Source organism: Canis lupus, chromosome 2 (genome assembly GCF_011100685.1).
Source record: "Canis lupus familiaris isolate Mischka breed German Shepherd chromosome 2, alternate assembly UU_Cfam_GSD_1.0, whole genome shotgun sequence".
Taxonomy (NCBI): domain Eukaryota; kingdom Metazoa; phylum Chordata; class Mammalia; order Carnivora; family Canidae; genus Canis; species Canis lupus.
This window is the reverse complement of record NC_049223.1, coordinates 24,313,627-24,338,251: the sequence shown is the minus strand read 5'-3', so window position 1 is coordinate 24,338,251 and position 24,625 is coordinate 24,313,627. Positions and strand designations below refer to the sequence as shown.

The following is a 24,625-nucleotide window of genomic DNA, read 5'->3' as shown; positions in this document are numbered from 1 at the left end:
CATCCCTCGGTTTAGGGCAGAGCCTTGTTCCAGGGTCTGGGTGGGCCCGCCCAAGTCATCAGCTGATGGGCATTCCTGGGTGGCCTGGGCTCTTAGGAATAACGCTGCCCTGATGGTCCGCGCACAGGTGCTGGTTCGAGCACGTTCCAGTGGGGTGTCCGCTTAGGACTGCGTGGCCGGGTCACGGGGTGTTTTGGTGTTCAGCCTTTGGGGGAAGTGCTGAGCTCTCTCCAGAGCAATCGCACCATTTTACGTTCCCCCCAGAAGCATGGTAGGAGTTTCCCGTTTCTCCACATCCTCACCGACACTTGTCACCATCTGTCGCAGTGTCATTTCTAGTGATACTTACTTTGTGGCTAAGGAGGGTAGGAGGCGGGACGTAAAGCCCAGGGTCACAGGCAGGGCCCGGATGGAACGTGCGTCTCCGGTCACACGCTCCATCCTCTCTGCTGCACCATCTCCGCGAAGCACTTGAGATTTCATTGTTCTGGAGTCACCTGTTTTCATTTGCTCCGTGTCAGAAGAGATGGTTTGTGTCCCTCCCCCGTGATCACATCTGTCGTGTCACCCCCTTAGCCTTCTCTCCCAGCAGCTCGAATGTCCAGCTGCCTCCTCACCGGTCCCAGCGACGGTTTGTCCCCGGCACCCCAGGCGTGTCCCAGACCAAACTCTTGATCCCCTCCCGCCTCCGGTCCCCATCTCCCTAGCGGGTGCCCAGCCACCCCTGCCCAAGGCCTCAGCTCTGCGGTCTCTGTCAGTGTCCGTGGGCGGCTCATGGACAAGCCCGTGGGCCCCGTGCGCATCACGGCGTCCCTTACCTTTGGGCTCCTGCGTCCTCCCCGGGCCCTGGGCTGTGGATCACATGGGTCCCCCGCCCAGTGGCTTCCCTTCACACCTGCCAGAAGGCCCAGTGTCCTACCAGTGCCCCGAAGCTCCTGCTCCCACTCCCCACTGAGACGAGCTGCCCTGCACCTGCCGTCCCCTCTGGGTCTCAAGCCCTCTGTCCCCAGATGTTGTGCATAGGCTCACACTTCTCTTAAGTGCCTGCTTGAAAGGTCGCCTCATCAGAAGACTGTCCCTGAGGCCCCCTTGCCAAAACCAGCAGCCCCATCCCTTTCTCTGCTCTCCCCCTACTTCCATCTCCCTGAATGACGTTTCCCACTGACCTTACGGTATATACTTAACTTGCTCATTTTCCACCTCATCTTCTGGGGGATGTAAGGCCCTTGTCTTTGGTCTGCTGCTCCGTCCTTTCGCCTGGAATAGTACTGAGCCCATGCCGGGCACTCAATAAATTACTGTTGAGCGAGCAGGTTATTTCATTCTTCTTGACATCACTCAGAATCTTTTTGCTGCCAGCCTATATTGGGCAAGCTTTTAATCTTTCCTGCATTTTGCAAAAGAGTTCCAAGCATTTATGCATAAATTTTGTGAAGCCTCTCTATAGCACGGTTTCTTCACATATAAATTTGCCGTAATGCCAGGCAGGTGCTTTGGAGGCCTCATCTGAAAACTGTTTTTTTTCCCCCAAGTACCAAAGATGATGATTATGTTATTGTCATTTTTATTACTCAATCTGGCCTTAATACATTGTAACAGTATGGACCCTATTAGCCAAGTACGTGATAATAGCCTTGTATTACAATACCCTAGGATGTAATATTGTAGAAATATCTTATTTCTGCGGTTCCACTAATAAGGACCTCACTTACATACACACAGAGCTCAGCTCTTAGAGTTTAATAAATATCCGAGGAGAGAATCTGCCGTGGAGAATCTTATCTAAAACATGACATATACCACGGTACCAAAAGGGATGTTGACAAAGCGTATCCATATATTGCTGTACTTTAATTTGTTTCTTCTTGTGGTGTCTCACATGATGGCCCAAGATTCCAGATTGTTCAAGCACCTTCCAGCCTTCCCCTTGTCTGTTTATTCCATTCCATGCGATTGCCAAAAATAAGTGAGGCTAATATTAACTTTGGTGAAGATAATGTACCTGTGCCTTCCAGTACACTAAATAATTCAGGAGAATATGATGCAATGGTTAAAGACTCGCTCCCTATAGTCCGGTTCACCTGACTTTGAACCTTACCTTCACTCTTGAGCGCCCTGTGTACCGGAGAGGCTTGATCTCTGCAATCTTCAATTTCCTCACCTGTACAATGGGATGAATAAAAGCTACCCCGTGAGTTTGAGAATTCTGAGAGCTGATTTATATGTAGCCCATGGCACGTAATAAAATGCTCAATAAACGTTAACTGCAATTATTATTACTATTATCATTTTAAAATATTTGCGTGCTCTGAAGACCTATTCTTTAGCAAAGCGATGCCGGGATGGCTGTCAGGTAACGCGTAGTAAAAGGGCTTTAAAAAAGGGCAATAAAATGCAAATGTATTTCCCCCGGAACGCCGAACTGTATCTCATCCAACTCATTGAAAATAACAAATATAACCCAGATAGAGACCCCCTTAAGGTACCATATATGTTTATAGCCTATTTAAAGAATAAGAATTGATCTTTCTGTAGCACTGAGTCTGGCCGAGACGCTCAGCATACCCATTAGCGGGTGTGCTCATCTAGCTGTGCTCCTGGGAGCCCACACTCTTCCTGCGTTTTGCACAAGCTGGAGGGAAGAGAAAGGAAGGATGCCCAGGGTTGGTTCTTAAAGGCAACGAGGCAAAGGCTTGCCCCTGAAGAGTGTGCATTTGGGGACACTGAGCTCTCTGAACTTGTCAGCTCCATCTTGTCACCTGCTACTGTTTCAAGTTTCCATGCCTCCCCACCAGCCTGTAGGCCAGCGGTTCCCAAACATCACTGCACGTCGGCACCCGTGGGCCGCGGGGCAGGTGGTGGCCAGACTCTCTGATGCACTGGGCCCCTGAGGTGGGGCTGACAGTTGGCGTTTCTGACGAGCTTCCAGGTGGTTCTGCTGCCATCGGTCGGGACACCTGCCCCCCTCCCTGCCCCCCGACCTCCCATGCCACTGCTGCTTGCGATTTGAGGCCTCCCCAGAGTGCTGGGCCCTGGGGTCAGGCACAGAGTATGCACTCAATAAATACTTGTCTAATGACACCGAAATGAAACATAAAGGGAAGATAAAGTATATTAAGGTTCTCATTAAGTGCACTGCCTGATTCTCATTAAGACTGTCCTGATTTCTTTTATGTCTTGGGCATGTGGGCTCCGTGCTAATTTTCATGGCTTTTGTGTCCCTCACGTGCTGTCATTTTCATCTCCTCCAAGGTCCTCCTCCTTTACCCTTTCTTTTCTTGACTCGTTTTAGAGAGATCGCTAATAACAGCCAACAGAACCCTCAGGATTAATACGTGTGTGAGAATCCTTACACCTCCCCAAGAGTTTTTAAAAGTCCCTGATCGTTAATCTCATTTTGCTCGGTGTCTCCACCCCCATTGACAGCCGGAGCTTTTGGCTTGTTGCTTCCTTTTCTAAAAATTTGAAATTTGATGGAAATTGCCTCTGCTAAAGCTAACACTTGATTAAGTCACTGGGGGAGCAGAATAGATTTATAGAGAAATGATACAAAACAAATTGGACTTGCCGGGGAAGGATTGTTTGGAATTATGGCGTTGCCAAACTCATTGTTTATTTCCCTTCTGTTTTTCTGGGTTGTGAGCCCTTGGCTGTATCTTCACCAGAAAAGAATTTTGCCCCGGGGGGGGGGGGGTGAGCTTGTGTGGGTTGTTTTGTACATCCTTTCAACTTCCTATTTGAGCATCAACAGATTATAGAGGAAAGTGAAATTTTTCTGCATTAAAATAGAAAAAAAAAAAAAAACTGAGTTTCAGTTTCCACTGACCTGCGGCTGCTGGCAAGGGAGCCTTCTCTGTGAAGATATTGAAGACTTTTAAGTATATCTTCCACTGAGTTTTCTCAGCCCGATATTCACTTTTTGCTCTCAGCCAGCACCTAAGTTGTTCTTACATTAGTGTTTTCCAAAGAGGGTTCCGTGGAACACTAGGAGGGTGTTTGCTGGATCAAAAGGACTCTGGAGCAGAAATCAAGCAAGCTTACAAATGCAGGCTAAAAGTGTCTAATTCTTTAATTCAGGGACTGTCAGAACAGGAGCATTTCTAGGCTCTCAGTGGCCACGGAAACTTTTGGTGGAGCATCCGGTGGTATCTCCCTAGAGCAGACCTTGGGAAGCTATGGGAAAACCCTTGGTGGTACCATCATCTGTGATTCCTCAAGAAGCCTCAGAGACAAAGGGTGTAGGAAGCTGCCCTTTCCTATGTAGTCAGATGAGAGAGGCATAATTTTGGTTTCCTTTCCAAACCGGGAAACCCTGTCCCTCAGTGATTCCATTACTACTTAAGCCTTCGGTGCTGCCTGGACTGAATGCTGGTTTCTGCTTAAATTTTTCTGGAACACAGAAATTCCCATTCTCCACTGTTCATATTTAGACAAAATTTCACTGCCTAATCCACCTGGCATCCTGTGGCTACATTACTTCTGGGTTGAAATCCTGCAGGAAGGTCATGGGTTTGGGTTTGTTGTTTTCGTTTTGTTTTTTTCCTCTGAGATGTCAGTTTTCAAATTGAGGGAAAATTCAAGCTCATACTCATTTGTACTCAGTCATTCATAATTTAAGCAAGCCCATGAAGCCACATCTCCAGATGTCAGAATTATGGCTTGCCAGTTTGTACTCTTTCTATTCATTATTCGCCCCCTGGCCCTCCCCGCCCCCCAACATTCCTCCCCCCAAGGCCATATCCCAGTTAGCAATATTCTGTGTGTCCTGTTGCTTTTCTGAGTCACTAGAAAGTGCCAGGAAGTATAGTTTGAGCTGGGGAGGCTGTTAATCTCCGAGGCACCATCAGAGGAAGGAGTGGAGTTTTATAGCTGCAGGCTATTAACACTACTGACAATAGAAAAGTGGACTTTCTTTTTATACTTTGCATTGGAGCGACTGCTGCTTTTTAAAAAATTGGCGATGAGCAGGGTATGCATTTCTAGGTGTTTCGTAGTACCTGCGTGAATATGGTGAAAGATGAAACCAGATGTGCCCTTTAGAAAGCGATGGTTAGCTCTCTGGACGTAGTGCATTCTCAGTCTCTGCACAACTTCACTCCTCGTGGCAGGGTGTCCATTCGGGATGTGTCCCTGCGCCACCAATCCTTGTCTTCTGTGGCACCCCCACGTGAGGAATATTGGCGTCTGGAAAGGGTTAGATCACCCCCACTTGACAGCAATATTATGCTCGTTAAGATCCACCGAGCTGTGAAAACACATCCATAAAACATAGAAGGTAGAATTTAAGAACACAGTCGTCTTCTTCCCTCTTCTCGAGGGGCAATCCAAACTTTTTAACGTGATAAATTACAGAGCACTGTCATTTTCCCTTTCAGCCAATCTGGTTCTCATTCACCAGCTCTAATTATCGGTGCAGGTATATGAATTAGTTGGTTAGAAACTCCACAACGCGCACCCACATCAAGGTGTCGCATGTAAATGTTCTGAGCACAAAATACTTCATTTAAATGAGTGGCGGGGAGCAGAACAGCATTGAAGTTGACGGGGAAAACAGAAATTAGGTATTTTTGCAGCCACCTCTTTGTCCCTGCACGCTGCCTTCATGTATCAGAAGCTGGAGGAGCTGCAAAATGTGTACAGAATTGAGTGGGATCTGGGGTGTAACCTATTACCCTGAAACATTGGCAAGAAGGAAATCATTTCTTGTTTTCTGCATGTTCTTATGTAACCTTGAACAAACTGTTCTGTCTTTTTACTTTTTTCTTGCTGGGGGAGGGAAAGAAAAAACAACAAACTTCAGCCTTGTTTTTGATAGCTGTACTCGTTTGTGTGCCTTTTTTATTTTTTTGAAACCACATCCCACCTCCCCACCCCACCCCACCCCACCCCACCCCCAAACTTCCCAAGTGTTGGATTGCAGATGTGAGGCTGGACTGTGAGAGTCCAGACAACTTGACTTTTAGCAATATTTTAATTATTTGGAAGATAACAGTGTGTTCAAGTGGGCTGGATCGCATCATGGCTCTGCTGCTGCCTTCTGATGTCAACAGGATTATGCGAGCGTGAATGCCCTGCTTGTTTTATGGCAGAAGTACAACATGGAGGGAGGTTAAGGACACGGTCTATAGAAAAACAATAACAATGCTGCAGGCCTGGGCCTTTGATTTTTTTGATTTTTACCTTAGCCCGAGCCACTCAAAAACTGCCTTTATTTGGTACTTTCCATTCCCTTTCTCCTTCAACTTGATAATTTTTTTTTTTTTTTTTTTTGTCTCTCCTGTCCTTTGCTTGGGTTCAGGTCTCTTTGTTCTTTTTTCTCATCCCAAAGAGTCAAACTTGCTTTATCATTTTGTTCATGTCCTTCTCCTTTCAAGCACCATGCCCTGCTTCCAGAGTGTTCTTAGACGCAGAGAGCTGAGGGTGGAGAGGTCCACCGAGAAACTGTTGACTAGAAGGTCTTGCCCACCTCCTTCAGGTGGTTGGGTGTTTCTCTTGAAACAGGTTGTGTTTGCACTCCAGGTGTCCCAGGGAGGAAAATGCTCTGTGTGACAGCCTTCACCAACTCTCTTGCCACAGTTGGGGGAAGAATAGAATATTTTATGAATGGAACTCCGGGGAATGAGAGCAACATGGAGCACAGGTCATGCCTTGGAGCTGTGCCACCCATGGTGGGGTGATACAGGTTGCTGGTCCCACATGCCACCATGGGTTGGGGAGGCTGGGGGTCTGCAGAGACAGGCAGTAGGGTCTGTGGCTCATTTGGGCTCCTGGGGCTCTCAGCTCCCTCTGGGTTTCCTGACCCACTAGCCTCCTGCTAAGGGTGAGGAACCCAGTGGCAACAGGACCAATTAATGAGCCACAGAAAGTGTGCCTCTTTGAGAACAGAGCATGGTGTGTGTCCCAGACTCTGGCCCTGCGGTTCCGAGAGAGAAATCCCGTGTAAGAGGCTTGAAAACATCCTGTTCATGTTGATGTCTTTTAAATGGTCAAAGAAAGTGCAGTGTTTAACGATCAGGATGGCTCGTTGTTGGGGCATCTTGATAGCTTGGGGTTTCACATACTTCTGGGACATGTGGGAGATGCTTGACACTACAGAGGGCTGGAGAAGGGCGAGGAGGGGACGTTGTATTATTGTCAGAGCATGGCCTTTCACAAGCCGGGGTGTGGGTCTCCCTTGGTTCTGCTGGGCTGGGTCCACTGCCGTGAGGCTGTTGACCCTGACCCACAGCTCTGTACAGGCGCCATATGCATTCTCCTCCATTGTTCAAGTTTTCTCTTGTATTGGGTGAGCAGTTGGTTCTTAGAGCCTGTATTTGGTGGTAGTCATCTCTCCCACCCCACATGGTTACTCTGTCCCCCAACTGTTGTGCCCTGTCTAATCCCTCCCTGTAGTCATGGTGCTACAGCCATCCAGTGGCACCTTGCCTCTTCTCAGGACACCTGTGGTCCCCTTTACCACGCTGGCCCTCAGAACTCTACAGATTGTCAGATATGTCTTACCTGTTCCCCCTCTTCATCCATACCTTTCATCCCCTAGCCTGGTGATCACGTCCCTCTCTTGCCAGCCTCCTTATCTGTGTCCTGCCTCCCTCTGCATAAAACTCCCATTTGTGAGGGAAGGAGAGTGCACCAAACCCACACCCAACAGAATCCACCTGCTGCCCGGGAGCAGGTCTGTACTCAGCACGTGAAAGCTGGATAGGTGTGCTGTGTGATCAGCATATCTTCTTCAAGTGCAGGGACATCCTTTAAAGGTGGAAGATGCCCAGGTCTGTGAGAGGTAAGGACTTTATATCTCCATAGTTTTTGGTCTCTAGTTTTTCTTAAAAAGGCAACTCTGCTTGAAAAAGTTAGCCTTTTAGATCCTTCTTGAAAAAGAACTTGTATTACATTGAATGGGGGCCATATATTGATATGGCTGCTCTACTGAAAATATCCTTTCTGCCACACTCCACTTGGGATGCTAACTTACATTTTGGATATTGAAAACAATGGACACATAGACAGTTTTCTTTCAATTATCCATTCATTATTTATGGAAAATCTTTAAATCCAACAGGGTCAGTAGCCCAGCCTGTATTCTTTGGGGCTTAGTTCTCCAGCTCAGCAGGCTTAGGTAAAACATGATAACCTAACTAAGCAGTGCATGTTTATGAAACCCAACCCAGTGCCTCCCCTAAGAAAATGCCACATTTGATTTATTTGTTCAGTGAACATTGAACACCTGCTGAGTGACAGGCATCACACTGTGGGTTAGGTAGGGTTTCAGAACAGATATGATGACTGCCTTCATGGAGCTTGTATTTGAGAGGAAGAGAGAGATTCATCAAGTAATCACACAAATACACAATTATAAGCTAGTTTAAGATGTATAAGCAAGGGATTTGATTTAATTCGGGATGGAGCTGGTCATGGCTTCACTGAGGATGGAATGCTCAAGCTTTATGTCCAAGGTCTTCCTGTTGTCTACTGTGTAGGATTGCCATACAGTTTAATGACCCAAACTACTTCCTAGGCTTTCAAGATTTCTTTTCTCATGTCTGTTGTCTGCATTTGTTGTTCCTACTCCCTGCTTTGCGAAATTGGGTCTGTGGACCATTCAGGGGAACTCTGAGAAGACTTGAACCACTGGAGATCATAACCTTTTCTTCAAAGACATTGCCAAACGTAGTTGAGATAATCTAGTTCATAGTTGCTGTGATCCGACCTTGGTTGACGCAGACACCTGAGATAGATGTTTCTTGATATGACTGCTAATCTGCGTTGTTCGGCCTTAGAAACCACCAGGCTGGAATGTGCTGGTACACGTTTCCTTAGGAGATGATCATTGTCACAGGAGCATGGAGGGCTGTCCTGTGGCTTTAGCAAATGGACTTTTGCCCTGTTCAGAACCAAGCAGTGCCATATTTAAAAGTGAAAAACTAACTGCAAATAGATAAAATAGACTTTGGTTTTTATAATGTAATGGTCTTGTTAGTTGCACTTCTCTGGGTCCTTATAAATTTCTCTGACACAGGGTAGGATCCTTTAAAAACAAAGCTATTGCACAACCTGTATTTCGGTCTGATCCAAACAATAAGTCCGTGAATTAGAAGGACCTGTTATTCCAGTGGAATGCAGAAGGAGACTACAGCTCAAGAAGATGAAGTGGGTGAACTCAGGTGTGCAACAGCCAGCCTGTCAGACAGTAGAGATATTCCAGTGTCAAAATCATTTATTTATTTATTTATTTAGTCTCAGTAACAGACTTCCATACGAATGCCTCAGAGCTTATTGCTGTCCTGAGAATGAAATCCCATGTTATCCTACTTTCCTCTTGCCTGAAGCCTGAGTTTTAAGATAAAAAAAAGCCCTCTTCAATATAATTTTGTAGTAGAGGGTCCGTTATTTCAAAGATTTTTTTTTAATGGAAAATCAAGGTCAAAACATAGGAAGTTGTATTCTCATAGGTTGGAGGAGTCCTTTAGAAGAATCCAATTCATTTATGCCTTTAAATTATCAGCCATTAACACTATAATTATGTGACATATTCTCTGGACATTTATTATTATTATTATTATTATTATTATTATTACAGCCAATTTGTTAATAAAATGTCACACAAGAGCATTCTTTTGTTCCTTAAATCAACTATTAATTAGTTTTTCCTCAACAGAGTCTCTTTGGTTAAGTGGATGTATGCTCTGTCTAGTTCAGGGCTTCCTAGTACATGGATCCATCCCTGAAAATGGCAGTTGGTCTGCTCTTCCACCTAAGAGATTTCCAGGAAAATAAAACTATTCAAATACATTCACAATGAATTTCAGCTATGTGTTGTGGCTGGATCAGTAGGAGGTATCTTGTATTATCGCTTCTTTCTTTTTTTCTCCCATTTGTAGGCTAAAGATTTTCTTCTTTTGTATCAGTAAATTTCCTTTTTTTGTGTCCCAAGAAACACATGTTTAAAAGAGACTGAACCAGTTTGTTTGAACATTCATAGACATATGCTGATTTTTCTATTAGCTCATCTTGAATGTTCTTTTGGCAGTTTGTTTATAGTTATTGATGATACTATTGTAAGTAGTGGAACTACATTTGGATCATTTGGAAAATATAGAAAAACAAATAGCCCATTTTGGTACTGCCCAAACAGAGCCACAGTTAATTTTGATGTACAATGGCTAATATGTTTAGAAAGCAACAGATTCTGAACTCAAATCCTCAGGTTGTGAGGACTAATGAGATAATGTGCTTAACAAGCCTGCACAGGGGTTGTGCGTAGTCAGTGTCTTGATGATGCCTATAAAGCTGGTGCATACTTATATGGCAGTGATCATGGGATCCATCCATGCCTCTCATTCCATTGTGCCTCTCGTGCACCAGTGATTTGATCTTTCATCTTTGGGTTATCTTACCATCCTATAGTTACTGCAGTATCATTAGGAAGATGTGGTTGATATTTAGGGCTGAGGCTCTTACACAGGGAGGGATATGCATAAGGTGCTAAGCTTCTATTTCGACAAGGAAAGGCATTTTAAACAATGTAACATCAGCTTTCGTCATTTTAAAAAAAATATGGAGATAATCTCAGTGAATATTAATAGGACTATCTTTTAAATAATTTCAGTTTATGAAACATCAACTACATTGTCATTATTGACCTTATTTCAAAATGGACCAGAGAAGACTCTGCATAGACACTGCTTAGGTGAAATGTGATGGTCAAATAAAGGTCTGAACAGGAGAGTTAAGATACGATTAAGGGAAGATCATAAACTTCCTTTCTCAGCATATTCTATGAGCTATAAATCCATGAGCTAGCTATAGTAGATGGTGAAAATGGATTGAAATGTGGATATTGCCATAATGGTCATAATCTTTACTCCATGTGTCATATGTATCATTTATACAAATTTGTAGTTGCCCAGAAAAGCCGTGGGAAAAAAAATGTTGATGGGAAAGCTGTTAACTCATGCTTCATCTGTCTATCCTCTCTACATCCTTCAGTAGCACAGAGTAAGAACAGGTGACTTATATACACGCATACACACAAAACAAGTAGGAGTATCCATCTATAGGATGCCTTTTAAAGTCCAATTGAGATCCATTCTTACTCTGCAGTTAGTATTACAATTTCATCATAATCAGAGCACTTTATAAATAGGGCAAATTCCTGTTTCTGCCAAGTTTCTGAATTGAAATAACTGAAAGAACGATAAAGTGAATTGTTGTCCTGACAAAATATAATCATTTTATATAGGATAGTTTTAACAGAGTGTACAGATAATTTAAGCTCACGTAAGTGCGTTTCCTCCTTTGAGCAATTTCCTTCTTATCCACATGCCCTCATGCCTTCTGAGCTCATGAGTAGATATGCTGGTCCTAGATGGTCCTTAGGAACTATTCTAACCCTGATACTCTGTAGAATGGGTTCCAAAGAGGAAAAACAAAACTTCTTTTCTTCTTCTTTCTTCTTCTTCTTTCTTCTTTCTTCTTTCTTCTTTCTTTCTTCTTTCTTCTTTCTTCTTTCTTCTTTCTTTCTTCTTCTTCTTCTTCTTCTTCTTCTTCTTCTTCTTCTTTCTTCCCTTTTTTTTTTTTTTTTGCTAAACACCTGATTTTAATCCCAATTGTTCAGTCAAACTCTTGAGAGCATTGAGAAGGCATGGCATAGTCTATAAACCCAGTGCCAATGCTAGCCACCATCTTGAAAAGACTTACAAGTGAAGGTCTTCTGCCCTTCCTCTCCCCATCTGGTCTATCCCCTGTCTAGCCATTTCTAAAGGTTCCTTTTCAGTCCCGACTGCTGTATTATTTAAATCCCATCTACAGCACTCACTACAAGCAATGCTCAAATCTGCTTTTGTATTTGAAAACAAAGCTTTAAAAGCAGCCAAGGGAGCCACACAGAAGAGTAGTGATTTTGTGACAATGGCCTAAATCCAAGAAATGCATTTAGAAAGAGTTTTTGTTTGTTTTCAGCAGAATTGCTTTCAGTGTGTTTGTCCATTGAAAATGGAGAATACTGAGCTCCCATGTAGATAAAAAAAAAAAAAAATCTGAGGGAAATTGGAGATTTTTTGTTACAGGTAGAAGTGGATGTGCACCATGGTCTTTTAAGTTCCATTTCTCTATAAAACTATTTAAGATGTAGTTTATAATCATTGTCATGTTTTATATTATTATAAAACATTATTGTAATAATTCATTGTGTATAGATATGCCCTTTCACACTCCATGGTATTTTTAGGGTTATTCCATAAATGGGGCCTTGTCATCCCTATAGGATAGGAATGTTTAGAATGAGTGGTTAGATCTTCCTTTTCTAAAATGCATAGCTTGGAATACATGGCTCCCAGCATGCTCTGTAGTTTGTACTCCATCAGGTAACTCTCATACATGATTGTCAATACTGTGACCATCTGTGTACAAGACAAACACAAGTGTAAAATGCAATTGTAAGCACACATTCCATAAAACACACTCATGATGCAAAAATGAGAGAGAGAGGAAGGGAGCGAAGAAAGAAGGGAGAGAGGGATGTAGGTTCCTAAGAAGCCCTGATGCAGGAAGGGAATGCATCTGACTTGGAAAGGAAGGGGAGGCAAGGATTATAACTTTTACGAATAAGAATGAAATGTTTACCAAGAATGTGGGATTTTGATAGACAACTCAGAGAACACATAAGAGGAATCAAAGTTGGAGGATTTTCATTAAAATCGAGACCACGACTCTCAGAAGAGGTGACAAAGGTGCTAAGTAAGAGCTAGTGCTAGACATAAATCCTTGTGATCAATCAGGACATTCCCTTCAAAGAATTAAATCTGAATTCTGAAAGGGCACACACATTGGAAGTGATTCTAGAAACTTAAGCCCCACCCCCCCACACCCCCAAAAAAATCCCCAAACCTGGAGGTCCTAGGACTAGGGGACTTTTATATACAGTAAAAGGCGAGGCTCCTAGGAGGAAAATCTAGAGCCAAGGCCAGGCTCCTAACCAGGCACTGAGGAGGGGCCTCCCTCCACCCCACCCCCAACTCTCCAGTAGGTCAAACAACCACTGCCCCAGGAAGAGAAGAGCATCAGGAGCAGCCGAGAGGGCGTATCCAGTCACCTGCTCTCAACCAAGGTGGAGCAGCCGGCCCAGGGGAGGCCATGCGAGGAGGATCAGCAGGCAGCTGAGCCAGAGACTCTGGTACCATCTGGGTAATAGGGAAGCTGTCTGCCCTGATGAAAAATCCATCTCGGGAGAGGCAGCAGATACAGCCCCTGAATGAATAAGAGGTCCCAGACCAGACTTTTAGTGAGCCGCCACCAGAGCTAATGAGCCCTGGACCTTGAGAGCATCTCAGGCCGGGGTTGGGGAGGGCGCTGCCGCCCAGGCTGGCGAAGCACAGCGAGCTCCCAAACCCACTGCCCTAATTCTTGTGCCCCTCGTGAGTAGATTCCCCCCTGGGAGGGAACAGTAGTTTTTATGAATGCCTTGAAATGCAGCCAGGTAATTACCTGGAGCAAATTTTCATTTTGCTAAATGCTAATCTATAGAGAGAACAAGGGAAAAAAAGAAAAACAAGTTAATGGCATGATAAACAACGACTCACCATGGAACTCTTAAAAAGAAGCCCCAGACAAGGTCTCATAGGGGAGGACTTCATTTGAATAAGTGTTAATCCAAGAATGTCTGGCCTTTTTGGATACGAACACTAATTATACACGCAAAGCCATTGAAACATTCTTTTTTTTTTTTTTTTTTTTTTTTTTTTTTTTTTTTTTTTATGCTTTCCTCCAGGAAAGCCCTTGAAGCTGGTTTTTTAAGGGTGAGGACCCAACAAGGGGTGACAACTGTTGGGGTATTGGCTTGGGGACTACAAGAGCCACAATATGTTTCTGCTGGGCCTGTTTCCCCAAACCTTTTCCTCTGTCTTATCAGAGTGATGCATTTTCATCCAGCAGGATTCTGGCATATGCTAGCAGTCCACCACAAAGAACAATTGCAAGAAGCAAGACCAAAAACAAAAACAAAAACAAACAAAAAAAACAACTCAGCAAGACTAATTCTACTTCTTACTGTTAGCTGGACAGATATAAAGAGGAACCTACGCAAAATGAAAAAAACAAAACAAAAACAAAAACCTTCCCAACCAAATAGGAATATGTTATATGAAGGAAGAAAAACCTCATCTAAATCTAATGTTAAAACACCTTCCCCTGGAGCCTGGGGAGAAGTCAGTCCCCCCCCCCCCCCCAAACCTTTCCCCACTTAGATTGCAGGGTTTCAATGCAGTGCAAAAGAGGAAAAGAGGGTAAATAAGACAGACCCGGTTGGCCTGAGCTGAGGCCCAGGATAACGTGTAAGTAGCGGCTGCACGTTGTCCCGTGGATGGACTGCATCCAGCTACCACTGTTCTCCCATAGGCTTCCTTGACAAAAACTTTTAAAGGATTCCTTGCAATGAATTGCACCATCTTTGCTTTCCACCTCACTCCTGCTGGCTTTAGTAGCTCAGCGAAAATGCATTGCAGTAAAGCATAAAGTGTTATTTTTTTGGCCACCCCCATGAGAGGGCCGTGAGGGTGGTGCAGCAGACACCTGAGGACCTCCTTTGGGGTCTGACACCTGTGAATGGAAGCAACCGCCCCTGCAATACAGGTGCTCTGACACCCCCCCCCCCCCCCCCCCCGCTCTGGCTGCTGAATCACATGGCTTCCCCACATGATGATGTGGCTTTAATGAGTCAGCCAAAATAATCTGTGTTCAGATCCCCCATCCCTGACTTTTTTATTTGATTTGAATCTAAGGGGCCCTCTTGGGATGGTGATCCTGGGCTTCCATTTGTCTTTACAGTGGGCTCGATCAGCTTGGCCTGCCCCGTGAGATTGGTGGGGGTGGGATGCAGGTACAAAGTGGAAGGCAGATTCAGGGCCCCGGGTAAGCAAGTGCTCAGGAAAGTGGTGCTTTTACCTAAGGACCCCTAAGGCCTCCCAAACCTGTCTTGCTGAATGTCTGGAATCCCTCAAACTTGCAGGGTTTCTGCATGCTGCCACTGGGCCTCCCTTTCACCAATCTGACTTGATGTGATGAACCACAGGCTTCAGGCGCTTTGCATGGACAGCAGCTAACTTGGCCACAGTTCTCTGTGTCGGGTTCTCTTCCTCCAATCAGAAACACTCATCTTTGTGATTAATTAGAAGCTTGTGCTCCAAATGGAAGAGAAGAGCCGTCCAGCCAAGGTGGGGAGTGGAGGCCGTGGACCGTCTGTGCCCAGAGAGCAGGGTAGTCAGATTGCCATTTGTCTCATAGGGTCCCTGAATTGCCCTGGGGTCTCGCAGGTGCCAAGGGAGTGTTACTTTCTTCCAATACCTCAGAGAACATGGGTGCACCTTGTAATGGGATCCGGCTCCTGGCTTCTGCCTGAGTGACTCTCAAGCACAGCTCTCCCAGGATAGGGTGGCCTTGGAGCTACTTCCCCACCACGATTCACACCTCCTGCGGCGTGACATGTCCCCACACCAGATCTGGTCCGTACAGTCAAATAATTACAGGAAGTGTATAATTTGAAGTATTTTGTACCATGGAGTTTCCTAATGTTACAGTGTTCTCTGCATTTCAGGGCCCCAAATCTGCCCCCTTTAACTTTTCTCCTCGGGTGCTCTAAGTACCATCCTTGTCTGATGGGTTTTGAGACCGACTGGGTAGGGACACGCTATGTGGAAAGAGGGGGCTGCATCTCCCTCCCCACCCCAGAGATAGATGAAGTGATTTGAAATCATTAGATGAGAAATGTTGGTTTGAGATGGGCAAGGAAGCCCTTGTGATTTATCTGTAAAATGTAGGCCCAGAAACCCATACACATCAACAGTTAAAACTGTAGGATTTTATTTACCAACTTTTATTTGAAAGCACCACCTCATGAGGGACTGTGCATGGCATTTCTATTTTGGAGTAATTTGGGAATCACGTTTTAAGTTAAAGCGTCCTAGGCAGGAAGTTTATTTCTTGACTTTGATGTGAAATGTCCTTGGAATGTGCTTGTTGCTTGTCAATATAGATAAAACATTATTATATAAAAAATGTTTAGGTTTAAGAATTCAGTGTTGTATAGATCAGTGGCTTTTATTTTGGGCTACGCATTAGAATCAACTGGGTAATTCTTTAAAAACACTGATGTTTGGGTCCCATCTCAGCTAGTTTTCTGTCTTACTGAAAGGTAGAGTCTGAATATCTTCATTTTGTGTACTTGCAGGCAGGAGGGGAGACTTTGCCTTTTTTTATTTTATATAGGTATTTAATGTCGCTCCTGAAGAACAGTGTTCATCCAGTGGAGTTGTATTCACTCAACTGCACTACAGGAAACCTCATTCAGGAGTCTGTTTCACAAATATTTTAAGGGTCTACTGTGTATCAGGCCCTATTCCAGCACCTGCTGGGGAGAGTCTTGATTCCTTCCTCCTGGAATTTATATAACTTTGTTTTGATAAAAGATTATTTCTCGAACCTTCTCAAAGTCTGAACGTACCACTAACAAGACCATCTCCTTGCACGGATAGATTTGATATAACTCTTGAGTCCGTTTTAGGTGGTCAATCCATTCATGGTACTTGATGTTTTTTCTGACTCTGGGATTTCATTTCTCTTCAACCACATGTCAGATGTGGATTAATTCACTAATTTTATCCGAGTTTATCTCTACCGTGCACCCCTCATGGTCCTCTGTGGTCATTTAGCCAGAGTCCTTTCTGTTTGCCTGTTAGAATGGAGCAAATAATACACTGCCGTCTTTCTTCCCAGAGCCCTAAACTTCTGAGTTAAAGTGAAGCAATGCTTCTTAGTTTAAAAAATATGTTTAACACTGTGGAAGAAGGAGTGTACATAAACAACTAATATCAATTTAAATGGTAGCAATCCAGTTTAAAAGTAAACGCAACATTCAAGAATGAAAGACTTTAAATTATTCAGGCATTTGGAGTTGTTCTGTGTCAAACTGAGTGTGATTATCACAGTCCCTTCTGCATCTTGGAGCCAGTGTTTTCTCGCTTCCCCATTCCCCAATAAATATCTAAAATCCTGATATATAGAGCATGAACACCAAGGATAAAATGCCCATTCAATTAGGCAGAGACTCTTAGCTGACCTAAATAGCAGTTCATTCGTGTGATAATGTGACCTGAAGTCATAGAGATGAAAATCTGTCGCGTGAGCTGGGCTGAACCTGGCGCGGTGCAGACTGTCCCTCCGGTGGCCAGAGGATCATCTAAACTTAGACCAGGCAGGAAAATGCTGCAAAAGCTTTGCAGTCCTGGTGTCAGTTCCAGGAATATTTCTCCCTCAAGATGTGTGTGTAATTTGTCACCCGGAATATCCCTGGTAATCCTTTCAAGCTCATCTTTATTAGCACGAAGCACGTTGGTAGTAAAAAAAATGGACAAGTTTGAACAGTTTCTATAGTTTCAGGTTGGTTTTCTGTTCCTCCCTTAGAAACCACACCTTCTGTTCGAGAAGGCTCTTTGGAGACAGCCAGCGTGTGCTGGGATATGGGGGGAGTCACGAATTTGACAGCCATTCCTATTACCAGAGCATCTGTACCTGTCTTGGAAGTTGATACTCTACTGTGTATGCAAGTGTGTATTTCTTCATCAGTGATTGCTTTTGCAGGACACACATACACACACACACACACACACACACACACACACAATTATTGTGTTCCCTTCGGGTGTCTTCCAGGAAATCTGACTGTAAATTCCTTTATTGCCGAAGGGCGCTTCCTTACTGAAGCTACCTCAGATTTCTGTTGGGAAGAGATGGGTAGAAATAAATTTGATGCTAATTCCTTTCCTTCCCAGCACAGGATCTGTTGTGATGGTTAGGGATCTCCTGGATCATTTGATCTAAGATGGGAAGAGGACAGGGGTGAGGTTTTCTTCTTCAGATCAGTAGAGAAAAACTTCAAAGGCCATCTAAAATATCAAGTTCCCCAAATATTTATGGAGCCTCAGTGAGCAAAACAAACAAAGGCCCTGTCCCTTTGGGAGCTTGCAGTCCAGTGGGGAGATAGCAGACAGGCAGCAATAGATACAACCAGTAACTTGCACGAGGAAGTGGCAGGTGCTATAGGGGAACATAGAGCAGAGTAGGGGAAATTGGGGGTGGCAGTTATGCTGGGGGAAGGCTCGCGGTCTCAAACAGTGTCAAGGTGGGCTTCATCAGAGGGGAGGTAAGGGGACTCAAACAGGAAAGGGATGAGGGGTTTTCACCAGGTGGTCAGGTGGGGCAAGCAATGGAGGGGAAATGCTGGGACTGTGCCTGGAAGGTTGGAGGGAGAGTAAGGCGGGGCGGGGGGAGGGGGAGAGCTAGTAATAGATGAAGTCCCAGAGGTGAAGATAGTCGAGACTCCAGAGGGCCTGGATGGCCTTGGAAGGACTCCAGCTTTACTCCAAGTGACGCAGAAAGCCTGAAGTATTTGAGCAGAGGATGACCAATCTGGCCTCACTCTGTGTCTCCACACCCATCAGATGTTTGGGAACTACTTTTTTTTTTTTATCTTAAATTTCATTTCTTTTCTGGGAACATGGGCTCCATCTTAATTTTCATGTCCATGACAAGCTAATGCTTGCTGCATTGGGCAGGCTGCCGTTCCACCATATGTGGATGAAGCCCGATGATCCTTACAAGTGTAAGCAACAGATATGGTCATTTCCATATCACAGGTAAGGAAACTGAGACCTGGTGGGTACAAAGGACTTACCCAAGGACCTTGGGCCGCATGAGTGGCAGATGGACTATTCACCCCCAGGAAGTGTGTCTGTAGATTCCTGGCACTTGACCCCAGGGGTAAAAACACTCATGCCCTCCCTGCCCTAGGTCATCCACAGACCTCTTGAGGAGCAACTGGTGTTTTCACCTCGCCCTTACCTTCCCCGGACCTGGCTGACTCGAGCAAGATTGAAGGCCAGCCTGGGGAGGAGGTGTACCTGGCCTATACCTTATGAATCAACATGTGTCTTCCAGGGGTGAGGAAGGGGCACAGTTTAGAGTCATCTGTGGGGTCATATCAGATTGTAATCTCCCAATTATAACCTAGTGTCCTGTGTGCCCAAGGGGGGGGGGGTTACTGAGACGTGCATATGTGCAGTGAACAAAGAACTCGAGCTAATGCTAGGACCTCTCCCCATCGAGACCACAGGTGTGTGTGTGTTGCTGGGTAATAAATAGCACAGTCAGGGTGACATTCCCCTGGGGTGTGCAGTACCCATCACATGGTGTGATAGATACTCCTGCCCACAGGTAGAGATTATAGCAAGGGAGTGGAATTTGCGACTTCACTTCATTCCCAATTCCCTTCTACATCCAGTTATTAGTCACTTAATGCCACTCTAACCTTTTTATGGCTAGTAAGGATGTCATCTCATGAATTTGCCTTTTCGTTTTGAAAGGAGGAACCTAAGCATCTAATAGAAATGTATGGGGTGAAGTCAGTTCTAAGGAGGGAGCTATTAGAACCTCTTACACAGGTGCGTAAATGTGCACATCTCTTGACAGATTTAAAACATGGGGCTTACTTTAAGCCATTATGTTTATGGAAACAAGTATTATGGTAGCCAGTGGAAATATATTTTTTGAGGTGCTGGTAAAAGTCAAATCCCTCATTGGGGAACTTCCTAAATTTGCTGGGGAAAACTCACACAGATATGTAACGTCTCCATAGTGCATTGCCATTCCGAATACATTGGAGCTGACTTTCTGTTTTCCAAGAAGGATAAAGATGCTCAGTGCTTGCGTGGCATGTATTCCACTTTTAAATAAGATCCCACACAGAAGACAAGGAGAGGACGAGCCTTGCAGAAAATGTTAAAACAACCCACGCGGCTAAACTGAATCCAAATACTGATTTAAATTGAATCCTAGCTCTCAAGACAATACCTCCTAGTACCCGTTGTCTCCCAAGCCAGAAACTCCATGGTGTGGATCCCCATGGAAGAGATGGAACACACTTTCCGAGTGTATGTTTCAGTGGATGGAATGGAGAGAACACAGATTGGAGTCACATCAGGCAGGAATTTGAATCTCTCTTTTCCTGTCCATTGGTTCCAGGACCCTGGGCAAGTGACTTAACCTTCTGGACACCAGTTTCCCATCCGAACAATGAGAATAGCATGATGTTCACTCTGCAAGATCTTGAGACTTTAAAAACCAATAAATGTAAATCACTTGACCCCAGTAGGGACTTAGGGCTCATTTCCTTTCCTGTTGTCAATGATCATGCAGTCGGGGGTGGGATGAAGGGAGAAAGAAAATAAATAATCTTAAAGAGAGGAATTTTGAAACAATAATGGGCAATTACAGTTATTTCACATCGTGGGGAGGTAAAAACAGAACTGAGTTTGGACTCACTTCCCCAAGATACCTATTGAGAACCTACTGTGTGCCATGCTTGGCGGCAGGTGCTGAGATCACACCGGAGAGTGAGATCACAGAGTCTCTGTCCTCCTAATCTTGGTGGTTTTGTGAAAGAGCAAGCACTGAATAAATACACTGGTCTGACCAATAAATGTCAAATCGGACCTGCGCTTAGTGCTCTGAAAGAGGAAAATGATAGGGAAATACACAGCACGGAAGGTGACGTAGTTAGGGAGATCCAGAAAACCTTCCCTGAAGATAACAGCAACAATACTGATTTTATTTTTTTTCTTTTCTTTTTATTTTATTTTTTATTTATGATAGGCACACAGAGAGAGAGGCAGAGACACAGGCAGAGGGAGAAGCAGGCTCCGTGCACCGGGAGCCCGACGTGGGATTCGATCCTGGGTCTCCAGGATCGCGCCCTGGGCCAAAGGCAGGCGCTAAACCGCTGCGCCACCCAGGGATCCCAATATGAGTAGGGCCTTTAACTGTCAGTTTAGCCTCAGAGTCCATTGCATCCCATTATTGGTTTTGGAATTTCTTTTTCCAGGAGTCTTAACTGTTTTTACAGATTGCTGTTTTATAAAGTTTTAGCTCTCTGTAGAGGCCTTTCAGGGAACAAAGAGAAAAATCTGCTTATTTCTTCCAAAGCAGAAAACAGGATTCTATCTTACTATATGATTCTGCTGGACTCTTTAACAAATCTCAGATACATTGTAGGATCAGAGTGATCTTCTCTTTCGTATATCTTGAAGCATTTTGCATCTGAGTGCATCCTTACTCATCAGTTCCCAACCATGCAAAACAAAAACAAAAAACCCACACTGACATAGTAGGAAATGCAAAAAATGATGGGATTCTTTGAATGAAATAAATGTTCATTATTGTTCTTGAGTTTCTTACTGCATTACTGCAGTTTTGCATCATCTTTCAAGAAAGTATAAAAGAAGTTGAGAGACTTCATCTTTGTACCTATTTTTTTAAAAAATATGTATTTAATTGAACATAAATGAACTTTCAGAATTTTATGTTTTCTCCAATGATGGCAAAGAAAATTGATGGGGTAAGTCGTCTCATGATGATTACATGATTCAGAGGTAAATGTAAAAGACCTATAGAAGCTCTCTCGACTATGTTGGTGAAATCTCAGACTGATTCTTCAGACAGAGATATCTGTCCTAGGGGAATTTTCCCCAACTCAGGAATCAGTGAGCCAATGACACATTTCAAAGGACAAATAGGAAATACGGTTTTCTTATCAGATTAATCAATCCAATAGACAGTACTTTGTCCTGCATTTTGCAACAAAAACCTAGACCATCCCACTTTGCTAAAATGTTGTGTGACCATATTCTTCTCTCAGCTTTGAAGATATTTATGCACCAAAATTTTTCTTCATATGCTTCATGAGTAGACAAATGTGGCATGTACGCAAAGGTGGTTAGAAGAAACAGATGGTGTAGAAATGGAAAATGAGACCATTAGCCTGTCATTCTCAGTAGTGGTGGTGTGACTAAATCTAAAAAGGAAAATGTCGTGTAGTTAAGTCAAGAAAATGTGCTCTTATCAGCAGAATTATGAGCCTTCAAAATGTTCAGAGATACTGTGTTTGAAGCCAAGTGTAAGAAGAATCAGAAGTAATAACAAAGTAGAACTCACTAGAGATGCATACTAGAAACTGCAATCAATGTTTGTGGGCTGGAAATTTAACATTGCAACGTTCCAGGCTCACTGAAGACTATGGATGGGAAGCCAGTTGCATTCAAAGGAAGCTGCCTTTAGGCAATTAGGATGTCTGGACCTTCACAGTCAGGAAAAGAGAATAGAACTTTGAGTTTGCTTTTTAAATTCTTACATTTCCTTTTTTAAAATAGTTTTATTTTGGGGCATCTGGGTGGCTCAGCAGTTGAGCGTCGGCCTTTGGCTCAGGGTGTGATCCCGGGGTCCCGTCATCGAGTCCCACATAGGGCTTCCTGCATGGAGCCTGCTTCTCCCTCTGCCTATGTCTCTGCTTCTCTCTGTGTGTCTCTCATGAATAAATAAAATCTTTTAAAATTTTTTAAAAAAATAAAATAGTTTTATTTATTTATTATTTATTTATTTATTTTGAGAGAGAGAAAGAGAGCACAGAGTGGTAGAGAGGGAGAGAATCTCAAGCAGGCTCCATGCTCAGCAAGGAGCCGAATACAGGGCTCAATCTCAGCACCCTGAGATTACGATCTGAGCCAAAATCAAGAATCAGATGCTTAACTGACTGAGCCACCCAGGTGCCCCTAAATTCTTACTAACATTTCTAATAAAGCTTTCCCGCTCTCCCTTTATTCGTTTGCAAGTTATTCAATAAGTTCACTCCAAAAAAAGTTTTTAAAAAATTAAAGGGCTTATTGCAAACAGATGGTAAATGGTGATGACCACTTTCTTGGAATATAGAGGGTTCAGCAGGCAAAATGCGAGGGAAGGGAAATTAAGAGGGAACAGCACATACCAAAGCCCTGAGGTAGGGGAAGTGTGTTTTATTTCAGGAACTAAATGCAGGCTTGTAGGACCGCAGTACAGAGGGCAGGAAGAGCAGATTGAAATGAGCCTGGAGACAGGAGTCAGAGCACCTGACATGTGGTTTGTGGGACTGTTGAGGATTTTTGTCTTGATCTGAAGAGCAAGGGAAGCCAATACAAGGTTTAAACGCAGGACTGACCTTATCACACTTGCATTTCAAAGGAAGATTGCTGCATTGGAGGTGATTTTTTAAGTGTCCAAGATGAGGTCTCAAGTAGGCAGTCAGGAATGTGGGACTGGACCTCAAAGAGATTTCTGGGCTGGAAATTTAACATTGCAATTCATTTACATTTAGTTGGGTGTAAGATCTCTAGTTATTAAAATCTCACACGAGTGGGAAATCAGACAGGGGAAAGTAGAAAGTGAGAGGAAATCTGCTCCCCGGCCTCTGGGATGACCAATAATTTTGGTTCTTAAGTGGAAGATCAGGGCCTGAAGGAGACAGAGGAAGGGGACTCATACCATGGAAGACCTGGGGGTGTTGTGTGAAGGAGGATGGAGGGATGGATGTCCCCTAAGCGAGGGGTCCACAGCATTGTTGCTGACCATTCAGAAAAGTGACACTTTTCAAAAAACTGCTTTCAAATTCACCAAGCAGTATGGCAATGATGAGGTTACAGGCCAGTTTCTGGTTATCTCTGGGACAGGAGGTGAGGAAAGGTGTGTAGATAAGTTGAGAAATATGGCTGTGAGGAGAAAACCTGGTAATGTCACGAAGCCACATAAATACAACAGAGAATTTCTTTAATCTTGTTTATGTTTTTATTTATTGAGACTCATTCTGCTTTAATTTAAATCAAAACGTTTTCCCTTCACCCAAACCATCAAGAATTTTCTCAAGTTCCATCTGGATTTGGAGGGTTTTGTTTACGGTCATGCCCCGAGCTAGGTCAGGCACCGATTCTCATCCTCAAGGTGCCCAGCCGGCTTCCTGGGTGTTAGTTTTGATCGTCTGCACAGCCCCGTGGGCAAGTTCATTACCTGCATTTTGCCGATGACAAACCCAGGGCTCAGCGGTGACTTCCCCACCACAGTCAAACATCTGGGAGGATGCAGAGCAGCCCAGCCAGTCCCTGATTTGTCTCCTACCCACAATAACATCTCAATTAAAATAACAGGCTATTTCTCCCGAGAGATTTTTCAAATCAAAACCCAGATTCTTGGGGTTCATTGCTGTTCTTCGTCGTCTTTTCATACAGTCTGTCGGTACGAGACCCACTGAAGACCAGGCAGCTGTCCTTTCTTCCTTCCACTGTAGCCTCATGTGATTTTTCTTTCAACTGCCTTTGTGCTGGAATGAGCCCTTCTGCAGAATGACAAAAGTAACAGGAGTTTGCTTCCCAGAGGCTCTGGGAACACGGAAAGGCATGGGATTTGTTTCCACTCCCTCACACCCCAGACACTATCCCCTCAGCACTTTATCCAGGAGCCCGAGGCAGGAAGAAATCTGATCTGAAATCCCTGCATCCCTGTTCCTGTTAAGTCCTGAGTAAGTGGGGTCGTGTTAGTAACAGGTTTTGACATCTGTACAAAGAAAACCATGAGTGACAGCCAGATAGAGGGTCTGGTGACAGCCATGGCTCAGCGATGGCCCTGCATGTCATATTGGTCTGATTCCACAGAGGATCAAGCTGACCAAGCATGTAGAGCTGGCTTGCACACTTCCAAGTAAAAGAGAAGAAAGAATTGATGG

General features: G+C 44.2%; 1 protein-coding gene and 1 long non-coding RNA gene across 8 annotated transcripts in view; one reads left to right on the top strand and one right to left on the bottom strand.

Annotated features, from left to right (window-relative positions):
* The window catches only part of CELF2 (CUGBP Elav-like family member 2), an 814,024-nt gene that overhangs the window by 534,063 nt on the left and 255,336 nt on the right, over positions 1–24,625 (top strand). The window lies entirely within an intron of this gene.
* LOC111091594 overlaps positions 23,688–24,625 on the bottom strand; it is a 28,005-nt gene continuing 27,067 nt past the window's right edge. For both annotated transcript variants that reach the window (XR_005355336.1, XR_005355335.1), the window contains one exon: positions 23,688–24,238. This is a non-coding gene — a long non-coding RNA (uncharacterized LOC111091594). The remainder of the gene's footprint in view (positions 24,239–24,625) is intronic.